Consider the following 10,753-nt stretch of genomic DNA (forward strand, 5'->3'; position numbering starts at 1 on the left):
TTTTGAGTTTCTATTTGGGGTTGTGTATGTTGGGGGGGGAGCAGGGAGGCAGTTGAAGTTATTAAATTGTGCATGGAATACTATGCAGCTGTTAGGAGAGATGAAGTCATGAAATTTGCTTATAAATGGATAAACATGGAGAGTATCATGCTAAGTGAAATGAGTCAGAAAGAGAGAGATAGACATAGAGGGACTGCACTCATTTGTGGAGTATAAAATAATATCACATGAGGCTGACACCCAAGGACAGTAGATACAAGGGCCAGGGGGATTGCCCCATAGCTGGAAGACTGCTTCATGAGCGGAGCGGAGAAGACAGATGGAATAGAGAAGGGATCACTAAGAAAATGATGGCTGGGGGAACCATTTGGGATGGAAGATGCATGCTGAAAGTAAATAATGGACCAAACATAATGACCTCTCAGTGTCTGCGTTGCAAGCCATGATGCCCCAAAGTAGAGAGAGAGTATGGGGAATATTGTCTGCCATGGATGCAGGGGGAGGGTGGGAAATGGGGGGTATACCCGGGATATTGGTGGTGGGGAATGTGCACTGATGGAAAGGTGGGTGTTTGATCATTGTGAGATTGTAACCCAAACATGAAAACTTGTAACTATCTCATGGTTATTCAATAAAATTTAAAAAATTTTTAAAAAATGTGTTGCATGAAAAAAAATGTGCTTGGCACCCAAGGACTCCACTAGCGATTCTTGGCCAACTAGGCTGATGATTCAATGCAAGTGGTGCTGCTTGGGCCCTGTGGTGCTGGGGATTACTCAGTCTACCATGGCATTCTCAGGGCCTCCAGATTTGTACCCAGTGATGCTTCAGGGACCATTTTGTATTTGAGATCTAACACAGTCAGGTGCAAGCTAGGTATGATAATTGTACTATCTTGAGATTATAAATTATATCTGCAAAGAACCTCTCCTCCCTCTACTTAAGATCACATTCACAGCTACTGAGATTTTAGACATGGATATATCTTTTTGAGGTAAGCACCATTTAGCACTCTATAGAGTCCCAAGTTTATAAATGGAAAATAGAAATATAAGCCTAGCAAGATCATCAACATGCTAAGTATATGCCTTGCATGCTGGAGCCTCATATTTGATCTCCTGCACAGCATGGTTCCACAGTACTACTGGGGACAATCTTTGAGCACAGAGCAGGAAGCAGTACCCCAGAAACCCTGAGTGGTTATCCCCTCAAGAAAAGAAGAATTCTAAACAGATAAAAAGATAATAAATCTAAAATAGAATTGAGTTTCTTTAATAGTAGCAAAAATATTTTCTCTTTGGAAGCAGTGATCACAACTGATAATGTCCAATCACTTGGGGCAACTTTTGAGGTACTGAAGAGTGTTTCTACTTGGCTATTCCAGAGTCCAGCAAAGGGACAAATAAATGTCATGGGAAGTCATTGCCTGTATGTCTCATTGCTTGTACAGTTTGCTGAGGTTTTGGACCAGTTCTCAGTTTCAGCTGCCTTTGGGCATTTATTATTCCCCTACTATGTTTCTTTATATCCCATATATAAGAGAGATAATTCAATGACTTTTCCATCTTCTAACTAACTTCATTCATGATGTTAGTTAGACCAACAACTTCATGATGGTTTTACATTCTTATCATGCAGTAAAGTGTCTAACACATGTATGCTGATTGAATGCAGGGAGACATGAATCAGTAGGTATTAAGGATGTGTCATTTTTTGAGGGGGAGGATGTGTTATTTTTTGACTGCCCCACATTCTCTGTTGTGTCTAGAGTTAAATGTAGGCTACCTTCCACAATAGACATTACAGAGGGTGGGTGTTTTTGCATTTCACCTACCTGGAAACTGGAGTGTGGACAAGTAACCATACCACATCTTGGCAATCAGAGATCTATTTAGGACATTGGATCAGAGTAGAGTACATAAACAGTCAATATTATTAATCAGTTCTAACAATTGTAGTGTAGCTAGGGCCTTACCACTGAGCTCTAAAAACTATTAAATGTGAAAAATTTTTTAAACTGAATCAGTATAAGATATACAGGTACAAAGTTGTTCATGATTGCGTTTCAGTCATGCAGTGTTCCAACACCTGTCTCTTCTCCAGTGCACATTCCCTGTCACCAATATCTAAAAACTCTTAACAGAGTTTTTGTTTTTTATATCACTTCTGTTGACTCCAGGTTTTCCATGAGATTCTATGAATATATAATAATCTCCCAGAAAACTTCTTTTCTGTTGAAGAGAGCTAGAATTATCTCCAAAGCTTGCAAACCAAGAACTTTGACTGGAACAATAAATGTCATTAATTTTGGGTTTGTTGGTGGTGGCTACCTTTTCTATTTTTCCTAATTGGTCTCAGTTTATTGCAAAGACTGACTTATATATTTATATGAGCTCTATAAGAAACAGTTTAGGTTTTAATTCACCAAACACCCCAACTTGCTTCAGGGTATTGTGGTCTTCTCAGAAATCAGTTCCTCGAGAAAAAGGTGGAACCAGGGTAGAAGTGAGTAACACTAACTGGTACCCAACTCACATTTGTGAGATTGAAATAAAAATCGAGGAGCGTGACATTAACTTGTAGGTCAAACTTCTACATTAATTCTACATCCAATAAAGCCAACTATTTTCTTTTACCCATGGAGTTGGTGTGAAGTGGCTGGGCTGCAAATGGCGAGTAACCCCCTTGGTTTTATACACAGTCTGTTGCTTATATAGGTAGCATTTATGGACCTTGGGGACAGTCTTTCCAGTAGATATTCATATATTCTTTTAAGAATTCATAGGATGTACACTATCTTAGGCCCCAAACAGGTATTTGGAGTGCCTTTGAAAAGCCCCAGGGCATGTGACCAGAGTTCACATTATGTCCATCTGTGGATCAAGGAGCATGTGATTAACCTCTACTCCAGGCCAGGTATAAGTCCTCTGACTTCTAGGAGATTCTTTTCTCTAAGAGACAGGATTTTACCAAGTTTGATATTGATGAATTCGAAAACATGATGCTTTAAAAAGTAATTAAGCTTGGATATCTGTGGAGCATAATACATTCCCACAATTACAGACAAATAGCAGGCACTGCATTTTTCCTGAGAACTTCAGAGTTTATCTTCCTTGTTACTCATCCCTCCCACCCCAATAAATCTGGCTTCCTATTAAAAGGAAAACAAACAACACCCACCTGCCCCAAATTCCACATTAAAGGCACTGCAAGATGATAAAATACCCAAGATTAATTCTCTGTGGGTGATGTTAGGCACTGTTATGGGCATCTCCCTGTTTCCCTGTTACATCCTTTTTAGGCTATAGAGTCTCTTTTAGAAGGGCTCATTTTCTGGTCACAGTATAAGTGATTCTTTCCATTTACTGGTTGAATTTTGATGTTTGGATTTCGGGGCTTCATGAATTATAGAAAAAAGTCCATTGTTCTCAAAGACATGTAGTTGGCATTTGGGGATAATTCAGTTGCATAGAATTATATGTGTACTACAGGATATTAAACCTTCTTCACCCACCCAGTGCTAAAAAGAAGCATTCTCAAGATTTTGTGAAAAAAAAAATAGACATGTCCTAGTAGGTCAAGCCTCCCTACTCCAGATAAGACAACCAAAAGCTAAAAATATTTCCTTTTTCTTTCGTCATTAGAGCACTCAGTCTGATTTGGCAAGTGCCTTCTTGAACTATAAAGGGCATTCTAACAGGTAAATAGTACACTTCCTTGCAAAGGGATATTTCAGTTCTTCTTCCCCAACTATCTTTTCCATTGCATTCCCTAGTTTCATTATTTGTTCTTTTTTTTAAAAAAAATATGGATTATCTGTGAGATAGACCATTACAAAGCTGTTCATGATTGGATTTTAGTCATACAATGATTCAACAACCATCCTTCTCTCAGTGTACCTTTCCCAACACCAATGTCCCTGGTTTCCCTTCCACCATCCCCCAATCCTCTCCCCACCCCAAGCCTACCTCTATGGCAGGCACTTTTCTTCTTTCTCTCTCTCCTTTTATGCATTGTGGTTTGCAGTCAAGATACTAAGAGGTCATTGTGTTGGTCTCCGGCATTCAGTATTTTTATGGGAAGGTAAGACTGGAGTAGCTTTTTTTAACAGTGTGGCAGCTTTGGGGTGTGAACATGATTGCTGATGCTTCTGGAAGTGGAGGCAGGTGGAGAGAGGTAGCCCATTCCAACCCCAAGAAAGCCTGGAGATTTCAGTCACAAAACCTGCATACCCAAAATGCCTACTGGTTCATCCCTTTTGGAAAACAATATGGACGATTCTCAAAAAATTAGATATTGAACTCCTATTTGACCCAGCAATACCACTGCTGGGAATATATCCCAGAGAAGCAAAAAAGTATAGTCAAAATGACATCTGCACTTATATGTTCATCGCAGCACTGTTTACAATAGCCAGAATCTGGAAAAAACCTGAATGCCCTAGAACAGATGACTGGTTGAAGAAACTTTGGTACATCTATACAATGGAATACTATGCAGCTGTTAGAAAAAAGGAGATCATGAATTTTGCATATAAGTGGATCGGCATGGAAAATTTCATGCTGAGTGAAATGAGTCAGAAAGAGAGAGACAGACATAGAAAGATTGCACTCATCTGTGGAATATAGAATAACAGAGTGGGAGACTAACACCCAAGAATTGTAGAAATAAGTACCAGGAGGTTGACTCCATAGTTTGGAGGCTGGCCTCACATTCTAGGGAAAGGGCAACTCAGAGAAGGGATCACCAACTATAATGTGGTCGGAGGTCATGCGGGGGAAGGGTGTTGCGCACTGAATGTGGGCTAGAGACTGAACAGAGTGGCCACTCAACACCTTTATTGCAAACCACAACAGCTAATTCGAGAGAGAGAACAGAAGGGAATGCCCTGCCACAGTGGCAGGGTGGGGTGGGGGGAGATGAGATTGGGGAGGGTGGGAGGGATGTTGGGTTTACTGGGGTGGAGAATGGGCACTGGTGAAGGGATGGGTTCTTGAACTTTGTATGAAGGAAACATGAGCACAAGAGTGTATAAATCTGTAACTGTACCCTCACAGTGATTCACTAATTAAAAATAAATAAATTAAAAAAAAACCCCTGTATACCCAAATTTTTAGCAGAGTATGACTTAGTGAGCTCTATCTCAAGATGGTGGAGTCCGACTCGGGGCATGTTAGCAATTTTGGTTTGTGGAAGCAAGCAACTGTCAGGGACTCTGTTTGGGTGGGCACCAGGCTGATTCCTCTCCTCCCCCCCCCCACCTCAGATTTACCTCATCTCTTAAGTCTTTCTTGGGTCAGAGATTAACTGCGTCTTTTGATCTCTTTTGATCTTTAAAGTCGCTAAAGTAAGGCCTCTAGAAGAGCATACAGGATGGCACTGGAGTTGGTTTGTGGAGGTGACTGACATTGCTACCAGGAGTATAGAGAAGTCGGGGGAGGTAGCCCAACCCAACTCCAAGAAAGCCTGGAAAGTTCAGTCACAAAACCCCTATAGCTGAATTTTCAAAAGTTAATATATTGTTGAGTTCTGTCCTGAAGCATCTGGAAGACTGCATGGTGACAATTTTGGATTGTGGGAACAAAGGGCTGCCAGGGACTCTGCTTGGGCAAGCACAAGACTGACCCTCTACCTCGCCTCCAGTTTACCTGATCTGTTCAGATGCACAAAGGTCCAAGATTAACTGTGGCTTTTGGTCTCTTTCAAGATTAATTTGTGGGTCTCTGAAGCAAGGTTGGTAAATGAGCTTGTATAGCTGAGCCAGAGGTGGGTTGTGGGCATGGCTCCCAAATACTTAACTTTTGGCTGTTTAATTTCTCAGGAAACCTGGTCTGGAGTTGTTGGGGTCCAACCAGTGGCACAGTGACAACTTTTGGGGTATCAGGAAGCCTGAGTGCATCAGCTACTGATGCACTTGCGTACGGATACAGATTGACCTGCTGGCAGCACTGCACACCCTATTTGCTCACTTTTATATATTGTATAAATTTTCATAAACATCCTAAAGTCTTTTCTTAAATAAATTGGAGTGAATAAATAAATAAAACACTATGAAATTATCTGATGGTGTGAGGTTTTAGAAGTTTTTCTTTTCTATGCAACAGCTGTGCCAGTCTTTCTTGCATTAGCCTTTCTTTCCTAAGATATTTAGGAAGGAAAAACACAGAGACACATCTAAAGTCATTTGTCTGTTACACCTAATAATGTTACAAGAGAGGGGTTCTGTGAACTGATAAGCTCAGGCAGTTATAAAACCACTCTTCAAAGATAATCTGTTGGTGATGGGCAGGAAAAATAAAAAGGCAAGCCCATTAAAAAAGAAACCTATAAACCCCCCTAGCATCATGGATCTGGTGAAACCCGCTAGCTCAGGAGGAGAGAAAGAATAAAGACACACAGTCTGACTCTTGGAACTGCAGGAGAGCATATTCTGAGTAGGATGTAACTCCCCAGACATCTGTTGGTGATATCTACACTCAGACATGCATCATTGAAGAGATCTGTAAATTATATGGGGGACAGTTTAATGATCTACAAAGCAGCACATGCAGCCAGCACAGATAACATCTTTGAAATCAGGCAAGAGAATTAATTCAGGTGAGAGAAGAGAGAGAGGTGAGGTGGATGAGTGGGTGAAAGGGCTCAACTGGAAAGATGCTTTGGAAATAATAATCTCGAAGGCAATGGAGTGGAGGGAATTGTGCTGCTTTGAGTACTTCAGGGAGGATTAAGCATGTGGCAGGAGGGCTAGTACACCCCTAGGGAAACAGGAAATCTTTCTAAAGAGGAGGAAAGAGGAAAAGGCCACAGGACCCAGAAGCACAGTGCTAGGACCCAAGAAAGTAGTACTGGTGGGGCTCTGAAGTGCCAGGGACCACCAGGGCTGCTCCAGCAAGGAGTGGGGGTAGGGGTTGGGGCTAGGAATGCATTCGAAGTGTCCTGCATGTTTTGCACTCACTGTCAACCCTTGTGCTAGATCTTAACCCCTTTAAATGTTGGGTTGAAACTGATTTTTTTTTCTAAATTCAGAATTCTGCTAGGAGAGAATTCTTTTATTTGTTGAAAATTCTGTTTTCAAAATGCAGAGAGATTCTACTAGAAATAAAGTTCCACGAAGATGGGAAATATTTTCTTCTGTTCATTCTTTAGCCCCAGACACTGTCATCTACTAGCCACTCAATGAATAATGGATTAATATTTGGTAAAGTGATCATTCCTTTTTTATATATCAGTGTTCTTTAGGGAAGGAGCCTAATTTAAGGAAATAGCTTGATAAGTGACCTGGGAGAAGCTAAGGGCTTTGCATAAGCTCTAAACCTGAATTTAGCTGTGGAAAAATGAGGAACACAGAGAGAGGGAGAAAGGGGAGTATGTATGGAAAAACCAATGACTTATGAATAGTCATAGGACCAATGATGGATCCTAAAGTTGACTCTTAATTTTCAGATAGGAAGAAGAGTGAGGGCAATTTCTGAGATGTTTAACTGGTTATCTGAGCTCTTGGAAAGATTTCTTTGCTTTCTAACTGGGTAGAGAAGCAGCATGACTTGGGGGTGGCGGGTGCGGGTTGGGGGTAAGGGAGAGACAGAAGTAGAAATCAGAGGAGGCAGCTTAGGTTCCTGCTGGGTTTCATAGACCTGTATTCTCAATAAAGTTGAGGAATTAGACTCAGAAGTAAAGAATACCTAGTAGAATACCCCTTTGATTAATTTTTTGCTTTGCTACAGTAAGAAAGGGACTGGAGTGATAGCATAGTGGGTTGGGCATTTGCTTTGCATGCAGTCCACTCGGTTCAATTCCTCCATCCCTCTCAGAGAGCCTAACAAGCTACCGAGAGTATCCCATCCGCATGGCAGAGCCTGACAAGCTACTCCTGGCGTATTCAATAAGCCAAAAACAGTAACAACAAGTCTCACAATGGAGACGTTACTGGTGCCAGCTCTAGCAAATCGATGAACACTGGGATGACAGTGCTATAGTGCTATGAATAGTCATCATAGGCTGGGTGGTATGAGCAGAGACTCTTAACCATTATCCCTAACATTCCAGTGAAAATACAGTCCTAGCTTCTTCCTATGTGTATGATTCGGAAGAGTATGAGAAAAGCAGTTGAAGTTTCTGAACTAAGAAAATTCAAAGAAGGTAAAAATAAAAACAATAATAAAAATACCGACAAATTTCATAAGAAGAAAAGGTATATCCTAAGAAGTTGTTCATTATATTATTATTGTTATTATTATAATTGTGATTGAGCACACTCAGTGGTGCTCAAGGGTTATTCCTGGCTCTGCTCAGGGGTCATTACAAGCAGTGCTCAGGAATTCAATTTGGGTTAGACATATGCAAGGTAAATCCCTTAATCCTGATACTATCTTCATGGCTCACTTTAAAAAGAAATGTTAAGAAACCTGCTTATCATGTCCAAGTATTGAGCTCAACCCCCATCACTGCAAAACTAACCAACAAAACTTATAAAGGGAGCTGATAGTTCCAGCTGGTGGAGAAGTTGAAGTTTGGATCTTTAAGGACAGTTGATTATTAGGTAGACATAGAAAGTAGGAAAAGCAGACGAGTTGAGGATGTGAAAAAACACCCAGAACTTTGCTGCCTCTATCTGTCCCTTTCTCAGTACTTTAGGAACTTCTAGTTGCTGAAGACTGAGAAATTAGAAAGAAGTTTGGGAGAATTGGGCTGGAGAAGGAGATGAAACGAAGAAAGGGGACAGAGGAGAACTTCCCACTATACCAATACCAAGGTATAGTGGGGAGTTCCTGATATAGTTATAGCCATAGTTCCCCAAGTCATGAAAGTTTCACCTTTCCATTTAGAGACATCTCAAGTAATCTACTCAGTTGGGTGGTTGAAAGTTTCATACAAAGTTTATCAAGAGAGGGATACAGGGCTGGAGAGACAGCATAGTGGGTTAGGCAAGGTTTGCCTTCACATGTAGCCCACCAGAACCACTCCAGGAGTGATCCATTAGCACAGATTCAGGAGTAAGCCCTGAGCAACACTGGATGGTGTGGCCCCAAAACAAATGAGAGCATGAGAGAGAGAGAGAGAGAGAGAGAGAGAGAGAGAGAGAGATATTATGAATTAAGAGAAGATAGAAGGCTTCCTGTCAGAAATGCTTTCCTACACACCAACCTTAATTTGTAGAGCTTTAAAAAAAGTCCGACCCCAGGCAAAATAACAAATGACTCTCCACCACTAGTGGTCTGTGGTCACTTGCAAATTGTCAACATCACAAATGAAAAACTGTGAGAATGACCTTCTGGAAAACAATTTGGACGACTCTCAAAAAATTAGATATTGAATTCCCATTTGACCCAGCAATACCACTGCTGGGAATATATCCCAGAGAGGCAAAAAAGTACAATCGAAACAACATCTGCACATGTATGTTCATCGCAGCACTGTTTACAATAGCCAGAATCTGGAAAAAACCCGAATGCCCCAGAACGGATGACTGGTTGAGGAAACTTTGGTACATCTATACAATGGAATACTATGCAGCTGTTAGAAAAAAGGAGGTCAAGAATTTTGTAGTTAAGTGGATGGGCATGAAAAGTTTCATGCTGAGTGAAATGAGTCAGATAGAGAGAGACAGACATAGAAAGATTGCACTCATCTATGGTATATAGAATAACAGAGTGGGAGACTAACACCCAAGAACTGTAGAAATAAGTACCAGGAGGTTGACTCCATGGCTTCGAGGCTGGCCTCACGTTCCGGGGAAAGGTCAACTCAGAGAAGCGATCACCAACTACATTGTAGTCGAAGGCCATGTGGGGGAAGAGAGTTGCGGGCTGAATGAGGGCTAGAGACTGAGCACAGCGGCCACTCAACACCTTTATTGCAAACCACAACAGCTAATTAGAGAGAGAAAACAGAAGGGAATGCCTTGCCACAGTGGCAGGGTGGGGTGGGGGGGAGATGGGATTGGGGAGGGTGGGAGGGACACTGGGTTTACGGGTGGTGGAAAATGGGCACTGGTGAAGGGATGGGTTCCCGAACTTTGTATGAGGGAAATATAAGCACAAAAGTGTATAAATCTGTAACTGTACCCTCACGGTGATTCTCTAATTAAAAATAAATAAATTTAAAAAAAAAAAAACTGTGAGAATGAAAATCTGTATTTACAAAATTGTAGTGACTACCTGCCTCCCACTATGACTATGACAAAAATCTCCAGCAGGTAGAGTGAGCCAACTCTTGCCAGCTAGCTGTTGGCATTGTTGTCCCAAATGACAGCACCTGAAAGTCCCAGAACATTCTCCTCTCAGTGCCCTTTTCTACTTCTATTTCTGTCTGCACAGGCCACCTGATTCCAGTTATAGGCTGCTACAGGTACAAAGAGTAGGTGGGAAGATATCTCTTTTTAGTAAAGTAGGGCGGGTGATGGGGAAATGTTTGGGCCGCACCATTGTGCTCAGCGGCTACTCCCGGCTCTTTGCCAGATCACTCCTGGCAGTGTTTGGGGAAGCATATGTGGTGTTGGTGGGGAGGTTAACTGAGGTCGGTTGCATGCAAGGTAAGCACCTTAATCCCTGCACTATCTCTATTTCTACGGCAGTCCTCAAATATCTTAACAAAAAGCTGTCTGAATTCTTTACACACAGAAGCAGATTGTTGACAGGTAAGACTCAGCACCTGATGTCCAGAGAGAAGACCGCAGACTCCCTTTCACCATAGCAGGGAAAGCAACTCACGCTCTTCTGCTCCTGCCCCATGTTCCACTTCTCAGGGACTG

At 41.6% G+C, this 10,753-nt stretch overlaps 1 non-coding gene across 1 annotated transcript; it reads left to right on the forward strand.

Moving 5' to 3' along the window:
- The first annotated feature begins 2,603 nt into the window (after nt 1-2,603).
- LOC129400891 (small nucleolar RNA SNORA70) lies at nt 2,604-2,745 on the forward strand. Its single transcript, XR_008627955.1, has one exon. It is a non-coding gene; the product is annotated as a small nucleolar RNA SNORA70 (small nucleolar RNA).
- The last annotated feature ends 8,008 nt before the right edge of the window (nt 2,746-10,753 follow it).

The sequence above is a fragment of the Sorex araneus genome, chromosome 1 (genome assembly GCF_027595985.1).
Source record: "Sorex araneus isolate mSorAra2 chromosome 1, mSorAra2.pri, whole genome shotgun sequence".
NCBI lineage: Eukaryota > Metazoa > Chordata > Mammalia > Eulipotyphla > Soricidae > Sorex > Sorex araneus.